Source organism: Scyliorhinus canicula, chromosome 4 (assembly GCF_902713615.1).
Source record: "Scyliorhinus canicula chromosome 4, sScyCan1.1, whole genome shotgun sequence".
Taxonomy (NCBI): Eukaryota; Metazoa; Chordata; class Chondrichthyes; order Carcharhiniformes; family Scyliorhinidae; genus Scyliorhinus; species Scyliorhinus canicula.
This window is the reverse complement of record NC_052149.1, coordinates 91,315,240-91,337,185: the sequence shown is the minus strand read 5'-3', so window position 1 is coordinate 91,337,185 and position 21,946 is coordinate 91,315,240. Positions and strand designations below refer to the sequence as shown.

Sequence of the window (21,946 nt, the reverse complement as noted above, 5' to 3'; positions counted from 1 at the left end):
CCTGTTTAAGGGCAGAGACTACCGGTGCTGCCCAACCAGCAAATTCTACCAACCAAATGATCCCAGGGCCCTCTAGGTTGGTCGAGTTCTGCCTCAACCTCTGGCTATAGTGCATAGGGGACCGGGCAGGCCCGAAAATATTTTGGCTGCGCTTCAGGGTCAACATGAATTTTTGCCACGGCTCCCTTAATTTTTGCCAGCACAGTTTGGAAAACTTTGGGGTATTTCTCGAAAACCTTAAGAGGCCTCCAGCACTCAACTGAAAAATCCGTTGCCAATCTCGGTGAAGGCATAGCAGTCAATTGCAGCCTAACGATTGGCTGGGGCCTTGTACTTTTACTATAGTTAACGGGAGCCTTAAAGACTACTGCACATGAATCACTGGGGTCATCACGGTCCCATCCATGGCAAGTGATTCCCTTGTGAAGGTTGCCAGTCTTGCCTCCGTATCACTTAACAACCACTGTACTCCTGACTGAATTTTTTCAAACATCCGTTTACCCATGACCAAGACCTGCTGCTCCCATGTCCAATTCCATTACGAGAGGGTGACCATTTACTTGAATGGTGATCCGAATGAGGGCAATTTTGGGTGCTGCAATGCAGTTCAGCTGCATGCATTAGTCATTGGGCTGTTCCAAACGAAAAGTGCAGGCCCTGGGTTGACGCCTACCTTGGGTGGGATGGCAGGTTTGTTGGCCGCCCTATGGCTTTCACTCCCTGCAATTTCTCCGGCCACACGCCCGCATTGTCTGGGATCTCCCCCTGCGGTTTCTCTGGCTACATGCCCTGCGTTTTATGGATTTGGGGGACAAATCGTGCCAAATTAACTTGGTCCTAGATCCATGGGCCTGGCCTGGCCTCGGCGGTGTTCTTCCCAAGAATGGGGTCCAGGTTTTCTTATGGGGGGGGGGGAACGACCCAAACTGGTTCCACGGCATCTTGGGGAGGGATATTTCCTCAAACACGTTGAGAAGTCACTAACAGATTCCCTTGGGGTCCTCTCAGCCGTGTTAAACTGGGACTGTCGCACAATGACCGACGGCTTGGGTTCACAATGGTTCGCCAACTGTGCTACCAGCTCTTCAAAGATCTTGGAGTCCGAGACTGCAGGGTATGTGAAGCTTTTTATAATGCTGAAGGTGGAGGCTCCACAGGCAGTCAAGAGTATTATTGTCTGTTGCTCATCACTACTTATAGCGTTAGCCCCGAAAAAGGTAATGCATATGCTCTGCGTATTGCGTTCAATCTTCCAAGCTTGCATCCAACATATCATCAAGTCTCCCAAAGAACAGCATTTTGAAATCAGTACCTTGTCCTGGTAGTGCAACAGGGGATGACCGTGCTTCCAATGGTTAGCAGCACCGACTGTAGCTCCACTTTTACCTTTGTCGCCAAATTTAGTGGCCACATTTGGAGTCCAAAACGAGAGGCTTAAAGAAACTAATTTTATTACAAAGTAAACTATATACACAGTACACTCCAGGTTTCAACCGGAACTACTCGTGCTCGGTTCCCATCAGGGCCAGCTTTTATGCTCAAGTCCATCACTCCACTAATGGGCCCCTGGCACTCAGCGGTGTAGTTCATATTCTACGAGCTCAGGGGAAGGCTAATTGGTCCATCCCTGTAGGTCTCAAGCCAGTTATAACATAAATATATGTTCTAGTCCACAACATAATTATTTTTAAACTGTGCTAAACACTATCTGCCAAAAATTCAGTTCATTATGAGTGATTCCAAGATGATTGAAGTAATTATTACAGAAATTCTGACCAAGCAGAAATTCTATTTGCGAATCACAGGAACCAATGTCATAATAGATGCTCTAATATTCTTCCTCATTTGTTCATCTTCTACATATAAAATGAATTATGGACTTCGGTGGTGGCCATGGAGGAATAGGTCGCACATTTGATAGCTCCTGCTGTGATGGACTTTTGAACCTTTTTCTCCTGTTTTTTCCCCAGATTTTATTGAATGAATTGGTGGGGAGTGAGACGGTGAGGAGAAATCCCTCTCCAACGTATGGAGAATTGGACCAGAAGTGGCCGTGTAAGAAGACGGAGTTCTACAAGAAAGATGTGAGCAGAGCTGGCAACGCGGGAAAGCATGGCGGAGAAGCAGGGCCGCGGGGAGACGGCACAGTGGTTGACGGAGCAGCTGGTGACGTTTTTTGAAGATTGCTTCACCAAGCTTAAGAAGGACACGCCGGACCTGATCAAGGCTTCGATTGATCAGGTTGTGCAGAATCAAGAAATCCACGGACATGCGATCCAGGAGGTGGAGAAAAAAGATGTCCGAGCACGAGGAATACCTAACCGTGCTGAAGACCAAGGTGGAGATGATGAATTACCGGCAGAAAAGAATGCAGGAGAAGCTAGAGAACTTGGAGAACAGGTCCAGGAGGCAGAACCTGAGAATCATCGGCCTCCCTGAGGGCAGTGAGGGATTGGATGCGAGGGCCTATGTGACAAATATGCTGGAGAAGTTGATGGGGGCTGAGGCGTACCCTCTGCCCCTGAAGTGGATAGAGTGCACAGAGCCCTCGCGAAGAAGCCCCGAGCGAACGAGCCACCGAGGGCAATGGTGGTACATATGCACCGATTCCTTGTCAAGGAACACGTTCTGTAGTGGGCCAAGAAAGAACGGAGCAGCAGGTGGGAGAATTGTGAGCTGCGCAATTATCAAGACCTGGGCGCGGATTTGGCCAAGAGGCGAGGCGGGTTTAAAAGGCAAAATCAGCCCTCTTTAAGAAAGGGGCTGAAGTTCAGGATGTTGTACCCAGCGCATCTGTGGGTCACAAATGAGGAACGGAACTTTACTTCGGAACACCGGACGATTTGTTGACTTTCACCAGGGAAAAAAGACTGGACATGAACTAAAGACACTGAATCCTTGGGGAGAGTACTGCAATGGTGATTTGTTAATAATCACTTTTGTGCTGGTTTGAATAAGTAGTGTTATGTGCAATTAGGGGCTGTTTCGATGGCTAAAGTTAAATGTGTCTTACTGGGAGCTGGGTGGAGGGGGACGCGGTTTCTGTGGTTGCTTTTCCACAGTTTTTACTGCTTTGTTTACTGGGAAATGTGATGCTTTGAATATGTATGTTCAAGTGGGGGGGGGGGGGGGGAGAGGGGGGGGGAGAGAAGGGGTGAGAGAACAATGGGGAGACAGTCTGTTTGGTGCCATGGGTGGGAGCTACTAGGTCAGCTGACTCACAGAAGCACAGCGGGGGGGGCAAGCACATGATAAGCTTGAGCTTGATATGGGGGCATTGGGTTTCTGGTGCTGTTACCAGGGGGAAGGGAGGGGGGTGGGGTGGGGTGGGGAGCTGCTTAGCTGACAGGGGAGAACTGTTACCTTGGGGGGGGGGGGGGACTCGAGGAGGCCGGGGACACGAGCTGGAGGCTGGCCTAAAAAGAGGGGGATGGCTAGTCGGCGGGGGTGGGGGGGACCACTGGAAACAAATGATACGGGGGAGATCTCTGCCGAAACGGTCTGGGAAACTTTGAAGGCAGTGGTCAGAGGGGAATTAATCTCGATACGGGCCCACAGAGAAAAGGTGGAACAGGCGGAGAGGGATAGGTTAGTTGAGGAGATACTCCAGGTGGACAGGAGATACTCAGAGGCACCAGACATGGGGCTACTGAGGGAGCGGCAAAGGTTACAGGTGGAAGTTGGGCTGTTGACTACAGGGAAAGTGGTGGAACAGCTGAGGAAGGCATGTATGGGGAAAAGGCAAGCAGAATGTTAACGCACCAGCTCAGAAAAAGGGAGGCAGCCAGGGAGATAGGGAGAGTAAAGAGTAGAGGTGGGATCACAGGGGTGAATGAGGTGTTTAAGGACTTTTACAGCAAATTATATGTCAGAACCCCCAGCTGGGGTGCAGGGGTGAGGCAGTTTTTGAGTCAGTTGAGATTCCTGAATGTGGATGAGGATCTGGTGGAAGGGCTGGGAGCCCCAATTGAAATTGAGGAAATAATGGAGAGGATGGAGGCATATAGTTGGGCAAGGCCCTGGGGCTAGACGGCTACCCAGTGGAATTCCAAAAGAGGTTTTTGGAGATACTTAGCCCACGGCTGGTGAGGACATTTAATGAAGCAAGAGAGAAGGGCGTCCTCTCGCCAACAAGTCTCGCTTTATGCAGATGACCTGCTCTTGTATATTTCAGACCCGTTGGAGGGGATGGGGGAAGCTATGCAGATCCTCAGGGAATTTGGTAATTTCTCAGGGTATAAATTGAACATGGGGAAAAGCGAGATGTTCACGATACAGACGAGAGGGCAGGAGAAGAGACTGGGAGAGCTACCGTTTAGAATGGTAGGAAGGAGGTTTTGATATCTGGGAATCCAGGTGGCTCGGGAATGGGAGGCACTGCACAAGTTAAACCTATCCCGGCTCGTAGAACAAATGAAAGAGGACTTTAAGAGATGGGACATGCATCCGCTATCACTGGCGGGGAGGGTACAGACCGTGAAAATGACAGTTCACCCCAAATTTCTGTTTGCCTTTCAGTGCCTCACCATCTTCATCCCAAGGGCCTTTTTTAAATGTGTAAATAAGGTTATTTTGGGCTTTGTGTGGGCGGGTAAAACCCCACGAGTGAAGAAAGTGTTGCTGGAGCGCACATGAGGGGAGGGCACTGCCGAACTTCTGCAATTACTACTGGCCGGCTAACATTGCCATGATTAGGAAGTGGGGAGTGTGGGGGGTGGGAGAGGAGGAATGGAGGTGGCGTCATGCAAAGACACAAGTTTGGGAGCACTGATAATGGCACCTCTTCTGTTCTCACCGGCCCGCTACTCCACAAGTCCGGTAGTGGTGGCGGCTGTGAGAATCTGGGGGCGGTGGAGGAGATACGAGAGAGAGTGGAGGGAGCATCGGTTCAAACCCCGATTTATAATAACCATCGGTTTGTACCGGGTAGGCTGGTGGGTTCCGGAGATGGCAAAGGGCAGGAATTCGGAGGATGGGGGAATCTATTTATAGACGGGAGCTTCCCCAGCTTGAAGGCCTTGGAGGATAAATTTGAACTGCCAGCAGGGAGTGGATTTAGGTATCTGCAGGTACGAGACTTCTTGAGAAGGCAGGTTCCGGCCTTCCCGCTGCTGCCCGCCACGGGGGATACAGGACAGAGTCGTCTCCAGTACATGGGTGGGAGAGGGGAAGGCATCAGATATCTACCAGGAACTTTTGAAATCAGAGGAAACTCTGGTGGAAGAACTCAAGGGCAAGTGGGAAGACGAGCTCGGGGGAGAGATAGAGGCGGGTCTGTGGGCGGACGCCCTAAACAGGGTTAATACATCCTCATCATGTGCCTGACTTAGCCTGATACAGTTCAAGGTTGTCCACCGGGCACACATGACAGCGGCCCGATGAGTACGTTTTTTGGGGTAGAGGGCAGGTGTCAGAGGTGCACGGGAAGCCCAGCAAATCATGTCCACGTGTTTTGGGCATGCGGGTTTTGGCAGTGTTTCGCGAGGGTGATTGTCCACAGTACTCAAAACACAGATGGTGCCAAGTCCAGAGGTGGCGATCTTTGGAGTGTCAGAAGAGCCAGGAGTTCAAGGGGTGAAAGAGGCCGACGTTTTGGCCTTTGCCTCCCTGGTAGCCCGGAGACGGATCTTATTAATGTGGAGGGACTCAAAGACCCAGAGTGCAGAGACCTGGGTTAGTGACATGACTGGGTTTCTCAGTCTCGAGAAAATAAAGTTTGCCTTAAGAGGGTCAATGTTAGGGTTCACCCGGACGGGTGGCAGCCGTTCGTTGACTTGAGGGGAAAATTAAAATGTCAGCAGAAGCAGAATGCCAAACGGAGGGGGCGAGTGCAGACTGATATTTTATGGTTGGGGTGTGTGAAGATTGCGATGGGGGTGGAACTGTTTATTGTACCATGTGTATGTCACTGTTATTGTTAGTATAAAAATTGCAAATACCCTAATAAAAATATTTTAAAAAATAAAATGGATTGTGCCAAATTAGCATATAAAAACTTACCTGGAATTCTTCATAAGTTCTAGCATCAAGAAAGTCATTAAATATTAGAGTGGGCTTGTTGTGGCATTAATCAACACATAAAACACCTTATACAACCCATACAGTTGGTGTTTTATCAAGAATTTAGCCTGGAAATTACTTTGTATAAATGTTAATGTAGGAACACACAATATGCACAATTAATTCCTCCTTATTTTTAAATAGATGTATTAACACATTTATTGTCAATAGTGGAAACAGTAATTTGATACGGGCACATCAATCATTCATGTGATAGCACCATTTCCAGGCTTGTGTTACCAAATGCAACAAACTCTCCAGATTGTAAATAAAACCCGAGGTCCAAAGGACATCTACATTTTTAACACCAATGAAACACTATCCAAATTAAAATTTTAAAACCTTTTTTTGGAAGAGAAAGGAAAACTTAATTCAAAATTCTCAGTTGTAACTGCAATATTCTCTTCAAACTAATAATTTGGATGCACCTCCAGAGCATGGACCTCTAACAATGCAAGTTGAAACAAGTGCAGGGAAATAGTGCTAAAACATATTAAAATTATATTACAAGAAAATGTTAGTTCTAATGGAGTCATAACAATATAGTTACAAATATTTTTAATCCCATACAAGAATTGTGGTTTTATTTCAAGTGTCCTGCATGACCTTAGTTAAAATTAGTTTTAATATCTACCAACGATCAAAGGGGTGCAAAAAGGTCTCAACCCTCAATGAAACAGATAGATGATTGACATTATAGTGTAAATGAGAAACAAAAGTAATTCTGGCATTAACAAACAACTCGTGCGACAAATAGGTGTGGAATCTCTTTCTGGACACTGGAACAGCGTTGATAAAGGAGAAATGTTTGGCCAGCCCACTTAACAAGCATAGAGGCTCTGGGCTGAATTATACCAAATCTGCCTGTTACGTATAGAAATATCTGTATAGGAGCTAAGTGGGTCAACTAACAAAGAATTGCAACATAATCTGACAATCAAGTCTACCTTGACTAGAGTTACTTTAGGACAGCAGTAGCCCTGGGGTAGAAGTAGGGATTTGGATTCAAACAGTAAATCACCAATGAAAAAAAAACACAAAAACAAAAATTCTTAAATTTATGAAAACAGTCAGAACCCCATCCCCTCAAAATATATTTTAAAATCCAATTTACAGAAAATAAATTCTCAAATAAAATTCCATGCTCCATTAGGATGTTTAGCTTTCTGTACATGGTAATTAGTAGGTTCCATGAAACACTACAATCATTCTACATCATTAGATCTTCATTAAACCACTTCTAGCAAAACACATTGTGGTCAGGGCCATAAACAACAAATGAAAGTGGACCTGAATATTGAGAATGTGCAAATGCAGCACATAAATATTAATGATAACATATGCAAATTAAGTGAGTTAAAGTCTCCAGAAATCATGCTGATGCTCCATTGTACTTTGGGCAAGCTGAACCTAGAATATTACAGTAAAAAGTCTTACAACACCAGGTTAAAGTCCAACAGGTTTGTTTCAAACACTAGCTTTCGGAGCACTGCTCCTTCCTCAGGTGAATGAGCACCTGAGGAGGGAGCAGTGCTCCGAAAGCTGGCATTTGAAGCAAACCTGTTGGGCTTTAACCTGGTGTTGGAAGACTTCTTACTGTGCTCACCCCAATCCAACGCCGGCATCTCCACATCATAGAATATTACAATCAGTCATAGTTACCCCTCCACAAGAAACCACACAAGCCAAATGGACATCACAGAGAACATTAACAAATCTGGTGTCATGAGAGAAGAGCTATGACTAGCTAAGTGAGGGCTCTTCAACCCTGAAGACACATATCCTAAAGGGGCATTGCAGCAGCAAGCAAGCAAGATAAAATATTGTTTTGGATTTCTTATTCTTAGACATACCAAGGAAGCAGGATAAATTGGTATAGGTTCAGGGACCTGAATGGCAAGATTTGAACACAATAGGAAAGTATTTATTTTATACAATCATGAACAGCAGATTGGCATTGGTCAATGAGATTACAAAACGGAAACAACCGGAAGTTGCATTGGGAAGGACGTACGGTTGTTACTTTGGAAGAACAATCTTAAAAAGGACCTTCTTCATCTGAACCCATCTTGTGATCTTACAAATGTTAAACCCAAAAGATCCAACATATCAACAATACACGTTCGTTTTTTTTTAACGGAGTCCCAAAATGGTTACCTTTGTCTCTACATAAATGCTGGCTGAAGAACTTGTGTTATAATTACTGTTGTACCAAATGATAAGCATAATTATCAACATGGCAGTTTAGATAAACATAATTATCAACATGGCAGTTTAGATATTATCAAAGTGTCATAATCCTTTGAAGCACTAGTCCATACTAGAATCTGAAGAGAATTTTACTTGTGTAACAGAGCAGCAAAAGGGCTAATTATCATAGCTTCTTTTGAGGTTGCACATCAGGGAGTAGCATATTCCAATTCTGGTCTTTAAATTAAGATTCACAGAAGCTGTTTTTCAATATATCCATAAGGGAAAACAGCTTGCATTTATATAGTGCTCATCACAACCTCAGGACAGTCAATGAAGTGCATTCACTGTTGTAATATAGGAAACACGGCAAGGGCCCACAAACTAACAATGAGATAATGACCAAATAATCCGTTTTACTGATGGTGTTGAGGAGAAAATTATTAGACAGGACACCAGGGTTTATTCCACTTCTCAGAATACAGTCATGGGATACTAACATATACCAGAGAGAGCAAACAAGTCATTGGGTTAAAGTATCATCCAAAAAGCAGTACCTCGAGGATGCAACATTTCCTCAGTACCACATTGATGTCAGCCTAGATTATGTACACAAGTCTGGAGTGCGACTTCAAATCAACTTTCTGACTCAGAACAGGGAGTGTGACTAACTGAATTTAGACTGACAATATATTCAGTTCCTAGCGCTTGTAAATATATTTGGACCTAGTGAGATCAGATAATTTCTTCATTGAATAATCTGTAGGACAGTGAGAAATTGATCACTATTAAATAAAATTATCAAGACATACTTGTAACCTATACTTTAAACTTAATTACATTACATAAGAGCCAACTGATCTATGCTTGTATTTAAGCTCGCTCTTCCGACTGCATCTACATAATCTTCTATTCCTTTCACCCTCTTTCGTGCAAAGGACTTCCCGTTAAGTGCATCTATGCTATTCACTTAAGCAACTTATTACGGTTACAAGTCCCATATTCGCTCTCTCTTTGGGTAATCTGAAATTTTGATTTTATTTGTACTGTCTTACGTTTATGGGACACAATCTACCCGCCACGTCGTGACCCAATGGGAGCGCGGTGTGGCTGGTAGATACCGGGTGAAGCCTCCCCATGGCTTCCTGACAACCACGACGCCGCGTGGGATCTACCAAAGTCCCGCGAGGCGTCAGGTTCAGGAACCCACCAAGACGCCTCACATAAGCAGGCCTTAAACCTAATCAAGGCCGATGTACCCGGTATCTTCCGGCCTCTCGGGATCTACCGGCCTCCCCAGGGAGGCCATAGCCAGGCACCAGTCAGTACTGATCCACACAACCGTAGATCAGGCAGAACAGCACTCAAGGAGTTACCCAAGGCCAGAGGCCCCTTGGTGGCCAGGGATAGTGCAGGGTGGTCCCACTGTCCCTCCATCTGTTCCACGGGCACCGCCAGGCTGGCACCACGTCACTGCAACCCTGCACTGCCAAAGTACCAGGGTGGTACTGCCAAGCTGGCAGGTGCACTGCCAGGGTGGTGGTGCCTGGGTGGCACTGCCACCAGGTTGTGATCTAACCAAGGTTCAATGCAAGTCTAACACAACTTCTTGGTTTCTGAATTAGATCCCTCTAGAAATGTACTTCCGATTCTCAAGCACAAATTGTTTATTTAAATTATGAATACTGATTCCAGCTCAAGTGTTTTGACAAACCAGTTCTTACAAAAGGACATCTAGCTTAAATATTGGATTGGATTTTATGGCCCCTCCCTGAGGTGTGTTTTTGATAGGGTGGCACGTAAAATATGTTGCAGCTAGCCCACCGCCCTCCAGTGCACCGCCAATCTGGTCTCCATAATGCAAGCAGGCAAGATGCCCAGTAGACTACCCACTCCTAGGCCTATTGAGGGTCTCAAGTGGCCATTAAATGGGCACAAGGCCATCAATCCAACTCCACTGCCATATGTTGGGCAGTGGCCAGCAGTGCGGGAAGGCCAATTTTAAAAATAAACTTGAAGGATGGAAATGAAGGGATGGTACATCATTCAGAGGGTGCTTTTTGTGTATCAGGGGCACCACAACACTTCCCAAAATATGTTTATTTAGGCCATCAAGAGTTTTATCACTGCAGGGTGGCCTTATTTAAAGGCAATCAGTAGGAACAGACTTTTCTTCCAAAGGGTGGGCAAGCAGTATGCCCCGTGCTTCTCCTCCCACCTCAAAACTCCAGTCTGTTAACTCTATTTTTCCTTCCAAGTAATGCTACCTAACTTAAGTATTTCCAGCATTTTCTGATTTACCCCTGCCCAAATTGTTGTAGAACACCAATGCCCACATTTTGACAGAGTAGCTATCCTTAACTCCTATTCTCTGTTCTCCTCTTTTCCTCCCCTGACTCCACATCCTCTGATCTTAGCCAGGGGTATCAGCCGTTTTCACATTTTGATGAATAAATAGGAATTTTGAATAAAACAGTATGAAGAAATTCTGGAAAATTAGTTGTTATTTAGGAGGTTACTCAAGTTATTTTGACATTGAGTCAAGTAAAACTTTATCTCAGTTTGCTTTCAAGGCCTAACACGGTGGTGCAGTGGTTAGCACTGTTGCCTCATGACACCGAGGCAACCTGGGTTCAATCCCAGCCCACTGTGGAGTTTCTCCCCGTGTCTGCGTGGGTCTCACCCCCACAACCCAAAGATGTGTAGAGTAGGTAGATTGGCCATGTTAAATTGGAAAAAAAGAATTGGGTACTCTAAATTTATACAGGTTTGCTTTCTAGAACTGAAATTAATGAAGCATCAAATTCAGTTACTGAGTTACCATCTTTTGAACAGTAATTTGCATGTGGTACTGGTGATTGCCATATGTTGCCCAATGGCATATTTTAATTGTTGTACGCTAGATCAGGTATACAGATGATCACAATGCGGAATAATGTTAATTGACAGAATAGTGTGATAGGGTTCAAGTGTAATGCAGACTAGCTAGAAAATGATCTTTAAAATGAAAGCTCTGTAACATCTGCATTGAAAGCACTAATAATCTTTATTAGTGTCACAAGTAGCCTTACATTAACACTGTAATGAGGTTACTGTGAAAATCTAGGAACAGTTCACTACTCTTCAGTACAGTATTTTGCTGTAATTATTCAGCAAGTGTGCAGCACGGTGGCACAGTGGTTAACACTGCTGCCTCACAGCTCCAGGGACCTGGGTGACTGTATGGAGTTTGTACGTTCTCCCCGTTCTGCGTGGGTTTCCTCCGGGTGCTCCCGGAGGGAATAAGGTGGAGGTGTGGGCTTAAGTAGGGTGCTCTTTCTCAGGGCCGTTGCAGACTTGATGGGCCAAAGGCCTCCTTCTACACTGTAAATTCTATGATTCTAAGGTTACAATTTGCAAAAAAATATATAAAGTCCTACACTATAAACACTTTGCATCTGTGGTCCAAACTCTAATACTAGGTATGAAACAGCTTTGATGAAAACAAAGTACAGCATCACAAAAATGATTAGCTGTTATTTAATCCACTCAGAAGCAGTTACACCAAGATATATCTAAACAACACGATGTACAAAAATCATATTCTTTTCAGTTAATTTAAGATGATCTTGTGTGCACAATTTGAAAATATTACAAGAATATTGATTCAGATGACTTGCACACTCTTGCTAAAATGACAATTTTCACCATAAATATTTGCTGTCTTTTTGTTGCATTACATCACAAAGTAAAACAGGTTACAGCAATTTCAGGTTAGACTTTACCAATGCTGCACTTGGAGCAGTTGGATTGACTGGACCCAACGGTTACAGAAACTTTGCCAATTAGGCAAAGAAAAGCACAGTCCTTAACAGACTGCCTAATATCCATCATTAATTTAAATGGATAGAAAAGGTTGGGGGGAGGGGTTCACAGCTGGATTGTTATTCAGAACAAGGCCAGCAGCACAGATTCAATTCCCATACAGGCCTCCCCGAACAGGCACCGGAATTTGGCGACTAGGGGCTTTTCACAGTAACTTCATTGAAGCCTACTTGTGACAATAAGCAATTATTTATTATTATTATTATTATTATGGAAGTGCAATCTGCCAAACTTGAAATTCCTGTATATACTGTGCTGGAGATGGGGGTAAGAGAAAACTCTGATACATTTTGTCTACTTACTATTATTTTACAATTTATAATTTCTACTTGCCACTATTTTTCAATGTACCGTATATACTCGCGTATCATGCGACTTTTGAAAACCTAAATTGTAACCTAAATTTGGGGGGTCGCATGATACGCGAGATACAAAATTTGCGGGTGTGAAGTGCTGGCTAAGATTAGGCTGTTAGGCTGTTAAGCAGACCGTATCCATTTACGGTAAGTCAAATAGTACCCAGTAGTTAATGAAACTATTATATTGATTTTTGGACATAATGAAATATAAGACAGGAATACATATGTAGGTTAATTAACATTTAATAAAATAAAAACACTATTAAAACAAACTATTACAGGTAAACTAAAATCCTTCAAATTCGCTTTCATTGTTATCAGTGTCATCATCAAATAAAGCTTGGAATTCTTCTTCATCGAGGCAGTCGTCATACTGATCATCTTCCAGGTCTTCAATATTTTCATCCTCTTCTCCTGCATCTTCGAATAAAGCATCATCTTCACTTCCATCCAAAGCATTTGCTATTCCACATTTTTTAAATGCTTTAACAATCAAATCTCCATCTATCTCAGCCCATGCTTCTTTTACCCACAAACACAGTAGAGGCAAATCCGGAGCCTTCATATTCCCTCCCTTCGTAAATGATTTCTCTCCTTCCATCATCCAGTCATTCCATTTCTTTCTTATATTGTCTTTAAATGGCTTATTAATGGATACGTCAAGTGGCTGAACGATGCTAGTCAAGCCAGCTGGAACGATTGCTATATCGGTGTTCGATTCGCGAACAGCTTTCACAACAGAATCCACTCGATGTGACCTAAACATATCCCACACAAGTAAACTTTTTTGGCGTCATAAACCACCTGCTCTTGATTCCCAAACTCTCTTCAGCCAAATCTTGCAGCCATTATCGTTCATCCATCCTTTTTCATGGACATGGACAATGATACCATTTGGAAGTTTTAGTTTGGGCATTAATTTCCGTTTAAAGATAACCATTGGAGGAAGTTTCGTCCCATCTGCCATACACGTTAGTACAACCGTAAAATGTGTCTTTTCATGCCCTGTAGTTTTGATAAAAATACTTTTCTCGCCGACTTTATTAACGATTGAGTTTGATGGCATATCAAAATTCACGGGTGTCTCATCCATGTTTCCAATGCACGATAACTTATAGCTGTTAGCTTTGCGATGTTTGAAAACTAGTCACTTTTTCTTCTAATTCTTTTGGGAGTTTCTGTGCAATTTTTGTTTTTCTTCTTAACACAAAGTCATGTCTTTTCATGAACCACGTACACCATCCGGGACTTGCAGTAAACACATGAATGCCCATTTTTCTTGCTTCTCGTAAAGCATAAAGTCTTATTTTAGATCGTGTTATAATATAACCATTTTCTCGATTTTCGGACATCCACTTTGATACTTTATCTTCTAACTGCGGCCAATGACATTTCGACCCGCGATTTGCGCATTTATAGGAAGGAGTTTCCTTCAATTTTTCTTTTTGTTTTCTCCAGTTTCGGACACAGCTTTCTCCGACACCAAACAGCTTTGCAGCCATAGTGGCTAAGGGTAGAATGTATTCGATCATTGTTATGTGTTACGGTACTTGTTACGTGTTAGATAACTGTTTATTATCGTGATTAGAAACAGCCAAACAGCTGTTTCTCATTCGGTTGTTTACGACGGAAAGCCTAGCCTAGTGTCATCTGGTATCTCAAAAAAGTGACTCGCATGATACATAAGATATATGATAAAATCATGTTTTGGGGACGAAAATTTAGGGGTCGCATGATACGCGAGATCGCAGGATACGCGAGTATATACGGTATTAACTTTAAGACTTGGTGGTATTCAAACATGCAAATTTGCATTCTAACATTTCCTCAGTTACCAACTGTTTGTCCTTTTGTTCAAACTCAATGTCCCCAACTCCAAATTGAATACGACATCCTCCTTCAGATTACATATTTACTTTAATATTGTCACAGTACTGGCAGCCTCATGCATCTCATTAATAAATTTCCAATGCTAAATTTGGGCACTATGGAGTAATCTGAATAAAGATTACCCCTGGGAGGTTCATAGAAACATAGAAGATGCAGGAGGAGGCCAGTCAGCCCTTCAAGCCTGCTCCTTCATTCATCATGATCATGGCTGATCATCCAACTCAATTGCCTAATCCCACTTTCTCCCCATAACCCTTGATCCCATTCATCTCAAGTGCAATATCCAGCCACCTCTTGAATGTATTCAATGTCTTAGCCTCAACTACTTCCTGTGGTAATGAATTCTACAGGCTCGCCACTCTTTGGGTGAAGAAATGTCTCCTCATCCCTGTCGTAAATGGTCACCCCAAATCCTCAGACGGTGACCCCTGGTTTTGGACACACACACCATCGGGAACTTCACCCTACCTAGTCTTGATCTCTATGAGATCCCCCCCTCATTCGTCTGAACTCCAGCAAAAACTATCCAAACCTAGTCAATCTCTCCTCATACGTTAGTCCCGTCATCCCTGGAATCAGTCTGGTAAACTTTCGCTGCACACCCTCGAGAGCAAGAACATCCTTCCCCAGAAAAGGAGAGCAGAACTGCACAGAATGGGCGGATGAGTACTTAGAATAAACACTGATGCATTGTGGATAGCACAATCGCTTCACAGCTCCAGGGTCCCAGGTTCGATTCCGGCTTGGGTCACTGTCTGTGCGGAGTCTGCACATCCTCCCCGTGTGTGCGTGGGTTTCCTCCGGGTGCTCCGGTTTCCTCCCACAGTCCAAAGATGTGCAGGTTAGGTGGATTGGTCGTAATAAATTGCCCTTAGTGTCCAAAATTGCCCTTAGTGTTGGGTGGGGTTACTGGGTTATGGGGATAGGGTGGAAGTGTTAACCTTGGGTGGGGTGCTCTTTCCAGGAGCCGGTGCAGACTCGATGGGCCGAATGGCCTCCTTCTGCACTATAAATTCTATGAAAAAAAAAATCACCTTTTAGCCCGGGTTAGCTTGTCAACGTTTAGCAGAATGGCACACCTTTAAAAAAAAGCTTTGCTTCCATCACCTTCCTTTCTCTTACTACTAACACCCCAAATAAAAACTCCAATACTGAGTAAAAGACAGGCTAAAAGGAAAACTTGCAGAGGCAAACTCGATTCTGATTAAACAGAAAAAGGCTAAGGGGGAGAGAGAGAAAGAATGGCGAAACACATGAATTTGGACACATCGAGGTAGTTAAAAAGTGATATGGGGAGAATGAGGAGCCAAACAAGAAGGAGAAGGAGGGGAGAGATGTTTCATACTGACCACTATCTCAATCCCTGTCTCCTCGAGGGGTCTGGAGGCCGGGGTATGTCAGTGAGGCCGAGCCCCAAACGGATCGCACTCCGAATGCGAACCTCGCTCTGAGTGAACGAGTGAAGAAGGCGCTGGTGTTTGAACCCGGGGATTGCAGCTTTGATCCTCTTCTGATCTGAGAAGCCTTTGCTCACCTGTCCTAAGTTTTAAATCCTCCCGGTGCTGCCGCTCAGCCCCGGCCGCACTCTGACAGGTTTTTACAGTTAGAAGCTGTCCTCCGGGAGCTCGCCCAGCCTCAGCGGCGGTTACATAAATTAGGCTAATGAGCGGTCCCCGTGCTCGCATTGGCTGAGATTTGAATCGGAGCTGGGACGGGAGGGGGCGGGGTTTGCTAGCTGTTGTTATGGTGACGGAGCAGCTGCAACCCCGGCGGGAGGAAATGGGAATACCGGAACCCGCGGGGGCCATTCGGCCCATCCGACTTCTTTGTTAAAGGACTATCCGATTACTCAGTCTTTTTCCTGCAAGTGAATTTTTTTTTTAATTAGCCAATTTTCTTTTGAAAGTTAATATTAAATTGGCTTGTCCTCTATGATTGACACTCCTCCATGAGAAACTTTCTATCAGCTTTATTGTAGAATCATAGAGTTACACTGCGCAGCAAGAAGCCCTTGGGTCCATCATATCTGCACTAGCCATCAAGCACCTATCTATTCTCATTCCACTTTCCAACACGGAGTAAATGGGGGTGGGAGAGGGGGGTCTCTCCGCTGGCTGGAGTCATACCTGGCACAAAGGTGGTTGTGGTGGTTGGAGGTCAATTACCTCAGCTTCAGGACATCACTGCAGGAATTACTCAGGGCCAAACCATCTTCGGCTGATTTATCAATGACCATCCCTTCCATCATAAACTCAGAAGTGGGGATGTTTATGGAGGACTGCAAATGTTCAGCACCATTCGCAACTCCTCAGCTAATGAAGCAGTCCATGTCCAAATGCAGCAAGATCTGGGAAATATCTAGGCCTGGGCTGACAAGTAACAAATTCATGCCACACAAGTGCCAGGCAATGACAATCTCTACAAGAGAAGATCTAACCATCGCCCCATGACATTCAGTGGTATTAACACCGCTGAATCCCCCACAATCAATATCCTGGGAGCTACAATTGATCAGAAACTGAACTGGACTAGCCCTATTAATGCTGTGGCTACCAGGGCAGGTCATAGGCTAGGAGTCCTACAGCGAGTTACTCACCTCCTGACCCCCCCCCCCCCCCCCCCCCCAAAGCTTGTCCACCATCTACACGGCACAAGTCAGGAGTGTAATGGAATATTCTCCACTTGCCTGGAAGAGTGCAGCTCCAACAACATTTGACACCATCCAGGACAAGGCAGCCACTTGATTGCTCCCCCTTCAACCCTTCGTCACCAATGAACATTGACAGCAAGATACACTGCAGTAACTTGCCAAAATTCCTCAGACAGCACCTTCCAAACCCAAGACCAATACCATCGAGAAGTACAAGAGCAGCAGATACCTGGGAACCTCACCACCTAGAAGTTGCCCTTCAAGTCACTCACCACCCTGACTTGGAAATATATCGCCATTCCTTCACTGTCACTGGGGCAAAATTCTGGAACTCCCTCCCTAGCAGCACTGTGGGTGTACCTACAGCTCAGTGACTGCAGCAGTTTAAGAAAGCAACTCACCATCACTTTCTGAAGGGCAACTAGGGATGGGCAACAAATGCTGGCCTAACCAGTCCACTTCCCGTAAATGAATTTTAAAAAGGTCCGTAGCCTTGTATGCTATGGTTTCAAGTGTTCATCTAAATGTTTCTTAGATGTTGCTCCTTCCTCAGGTGAATGATCAAGTGAATTTCGGAGCAGCGCTTCGAAAGCTAGTGTTTGAAACAAACATGTTGGACTCTAACCTGGTGTTGTAAGAATTCTTACTGTGTCACCCCATTCCAACGCCAGCATCTCCACATCTTAAATGTTGTGAGGATTTCTGTCTCCCCCACCCCTTCAGGCAGTGAGTTCCAGATTCCCACCACCCTCTGGGTGAAAAAGCTTTCCTCAAATCTCCCCTTAATCTTCTGGCCATTACCATAAATCTATGTCCCCTGGTTACTGACCCCTCTACTAAGGGGAAAAACTTCTTCCTTTCCACTTTTTCTATGTCCCTCTTAATTTTGTACACCTCAAATACATCCCCCTCAGCCTTCTCTGCTCTAAGGAGAACAACAGCAGTCTCTCCATAGCTGAAACCCTCCAGCCCAGGCAATATCCTGGTGAATCTTCTCTGCACTCTTTCTCGTGCAAACACATCCTTCCTACAATGTGGTGACCAGAACTGCACACAGTACTCTAGCTGCAACCTAACAAGCATTTTATGCAGTTATGAAAGCCTGTATTAAATCTACCTTGAAACCTTTGGGAAGATCACACCCATCATCTCTAGCACGAGGGGACATAGCTTTAAATTGAGGGGAGATAGATATAGGACAGATGTCAGAGGTAGGTTCTTTACTCAGAGAGTAGTAGGGGCATGGAATACCCTGCCTGCAACAGTAGTGGACCCGCCAATATTAAGGGCATTTAAATGGTCATTTGATAAACATATGGATGATTATGGAATAGTGTAGATGGGCTTTAGATTGATTTCACAGGTCGGCGCAACATCGAGGGCCGAAGGGTCTGTACTGCGCTGTAATGTTCTGTTGCTCTATGTTCTTTGCTCTTGAGGAGATCAAATCTAGCTTCTCTGTCTCTCCAGATAACTGAAGCCCCTCATTTGCTATAATTCTAGTAAATCTCCTCTGCATCTCTACAAGGCCTTCCTAAAATACTGTTCAGTACTAGGAATTGGACACAATACTCTACCTGAGGCATGACCAGTGATTTATAAATGTTCTAGCATAACTTTTGTGCTGGAAGCTGCATCTCACCTCGAAACTAGCAACAGTCCAGGGAATCACCATTGTTAGTTTTGCTATAATTTTGACCATTTGCATGCCTTTGAGGAGCACCAAAACATTAAACTGGTTCCTTTAGGCTTTAAAAGCTTTTTAATTTATTTTTCTTTTGCATATTTACTAAAAACTGCAATAAAACTAGCAAATGGTAAACTAGTAAATTTCTTTAAAGTTATTTTCCATAATCCAGTTACTCACTGGTGGATAATTGATATTTCCCCATTAATCTCCCCGTGAGCCTTGTGGAGTACGAGTTCACCCTCTGTTGGGCCTCCGCCCCTCAGCGGGCTTGTTAATTCTACAAGATAAACCCGGCCCAGATTTGAGTCTGGGTCGCAGAATAGTCCCGGCTGGAACTTGGACTTTTGCTTGGATATAATTTTCCTAAACCAAGGGTTGGAAGTAAACCTTTTTTGACCCTCCTTTCCAGACTCCTCCGTGACTGCCATATTGGTGATGAGAATATGGCAGAACTACAGTCGGTGCTGCTAGCAATTTGGAGTACAGCCGCCTCTCTTCGCGAAGGAATAAGGTTTGCACCCAGTGGCGGACTGGCCAGGGTGTCAGCTTGCCCGATGGCAAGTGGACCCCTGATGACGTGGGCCCCCTATATCAAATAAAAATGCAATAAAGAAACAAACACAGACAACTGTTTTAGTAATAAAAAGGAATAAGAAAAAAAAGAGAACAGGACACAAATAAGCAGTGCATGAAAAGGAACGAAGCAGGGGAGGTAGTGCAAGGATGTGGAATAGGGGGGCCCGGGTCTGGCATAATTAAGGAAATTCCATGTTTTCAGCAAGAGTGTGTGAATTTAAAGATAAAGTTACAATTCGTGATTTGAGATGGTCGGCAACTTCAAAGGATATCAAGCAGTAGTCTTGGTTCAGCCGGTACATCGGTCCGGGGCCCGGAGAGCCAAGAAGGGGCCCGTGAATCTCTGAAGGGCCCTTAAAAATTATAATTAATTAGATAAATAAATCTCCAACTTCTTTCCTGAGAGTTGTATTCTAACAATAAAATATAATTATTTTTAAAAAAAGAGCAATACCAAATAAAAATGCAATAAAGAAACAAACAAATAATCACTCAGTGTATGAAGGAACGAAGCAGTGTTAAACGGATGTGAAAAGGAGTGGGGGGGGGGGGCTGGTTCACCCGAGTTGGACATAGTTGGAAATCCACGTTTTCAGCAAGAGTGTGTGAATTTAAAGATAAAGTTACAGTTCGTGATTTGAGATGGTCGGCAACTTCAAAGGATATCAAGCAGTACATAGGGTCGTGAGGTCACCGAAAAGGAGAAGCGGTACCTTTGACTGTGAATCATGAGGTCGAAGATATTGAAGTGATCAGCCATGATCGGTAAACTCAAAAGGTTGTGACTTGTAACACTACACTGGTATCAAACTGGACATGTTACCTTTGGTCGTGGGACCATTCTTAATGTCTTACTATAGTCGGACCAAACTTCTAAGTTTCAACAGTTGTCTCAGTTGCTTGCTGGTGTGAACACTGGACAGTGGATTGTCTCCTCTTCTGAAACTGCATAGGCCACAGTAGTATTGACTAATGAACATAGCCTATTGAAGTGTAAGTAAGTTATTTTATATTTTTTATCAAGTAGGGGTTTATCTGGCGTTCCTTCAAGTTATTCTTGCAATCATCAATATTCATTTTTCCCAATGTGGGCTATTTTTAATTAAGTTTTTATTTCAGGAATATTACCCCTACCAGCATGGAAAAGAAAAAGCATAAATCTGGGTCACTAAAACGCAAAGAACAAAAAGAAGCAGAAAGGGAGGAATCAGCCATGCGATGCAGGCCTATTACAGAGTTTATAATACCACAAGCACAATCCACATCAATATCCAGTTCTGCAACAAATAATCAAGAAGCAAGAAACAATGCTCATGGTGATGATGCAATGACATGCGAGTTACAAGAACAGAGAAGAGCTACTTTGAATGTAGAGACAAATACAAGTGCATCCATTACTAATCAACCCAGGCCCAATATTTCTTCTGGCTTCCTTGTTTCGGTATCTGTACTGCCTGTAGTTGCAACATAGAACATAGAACATAGAACAGTACAGCACAGAACAGGCCCTTCGGCCCTCAATGTTGTGCCGAGCCATGATCACCCTACTCAAACCCACCCTATACCCATAACCCAACAACCCCCCCTTAACCTTATTTTTATTAGGACACTACGGGCAATTTAGCATGGCCAATCCACCTAACCCGCACATCTTTGGACTGTGGGAGGAAACCGGAGCACCCGGAGGAAACCCACGCACACATCTGAACACATAGCTTCAACTAGTGACAGGGAATCAGATATTCCTTCAAGCATAAATGACTTGGTTTCTGAAGCACATCCTGTAAATGAACCTACGCAAGAAAATGAAAGATCAATTACTGGAATCTTCCAATATCCATCACGAGCAAAGCTAAAACAGTTTTTTGCTGAACATCCACTTCAGCCACTTGATGATCTGCCATTTGATGCTCGTTTGTATGAGAGGAAAATTATGAATGACTCAGTCCCAAGAAAATGGCTAACATATAACAAAGAAAATAGATGCTTATATTGTTCATACTGCTTAGCCTTTGAGTTTCCCAACACTTGTAATCCATCACCCTTTGTACGTGGCTTTAGTGACTACAGGCATATTAGCCAGGGCTTGACTTTACATGAATCGACAACAACACATGTCAGAAATACTCAGCAATATATCAGTGTGGTTAATGATGGCACCTTAGATAAATTTTTTGCAGCATCACTAATTAAAAGGAAAGAAGAAGTATTGAAGCAGAGAAGTATTGTCATGAGGATTATAGATATCATAAAGATGTTAGGCAAGCAAGCACTTCCTTTTCGAGGTCACAGAAATGAATCGGCCTACACTCTAGATAATGAGGTTCTGAATCATGGCAATTTTTTAGCTACAGTGCAGTTGATGGCAAAATATGACCCCATTATGGCAGCTCACGTTTCTGCAGTGCAAAACAAGTCTAAACAAAGAATCAAACGATTAGAGCAACAAGGAAAGGTTCAAAGTAAAGACCGTGGTGGACTTGTTACATACCTGAGTAAAACAACTATAAACATGTTAATCAAAATTATGAAGAATATGATACAAAAAAGAATTAGTTATGAAGTTTCTCAAGCAAAATATTATTCTATTCAGGTTGATTCAACACAAGATAATTCATCCATCGATCAGTTTAGCATTATTATTCGGTATGTGCTTAAAGGTATTAT

At 43.9% G+C, this 21,946-nt stretch overlaps 1 protein-coding gene across 3 annotated transcripts in view; it reads right to left on the bottom strand.

Moving 5' to 3' along the window:
- The window catches only part of gpsm2 (G protein signaling modulator 2), a 106,848-nt gene extending 90,840 nt beyond the window's left edge, over nt 1–16,008 (bottom strand). For 2 of the 3 annotated variants that reach the window (XM_038794799.1, XM_038794801.1), the window contains exon 1: nt 15,713–15,993. The gene's annotated coding sequence lies outside the window, so the exon portion shown is untranslated. Of the gene's footprint in view, nt 1–15,712 lie in introns of all 3 variants that reach the window. The other variant, XM_038794800.1, reaches the window with a different exon arrangement.
- Between the last annotated feature and the right edge of the window lie 5,938 nt (nt 16,009–21,946).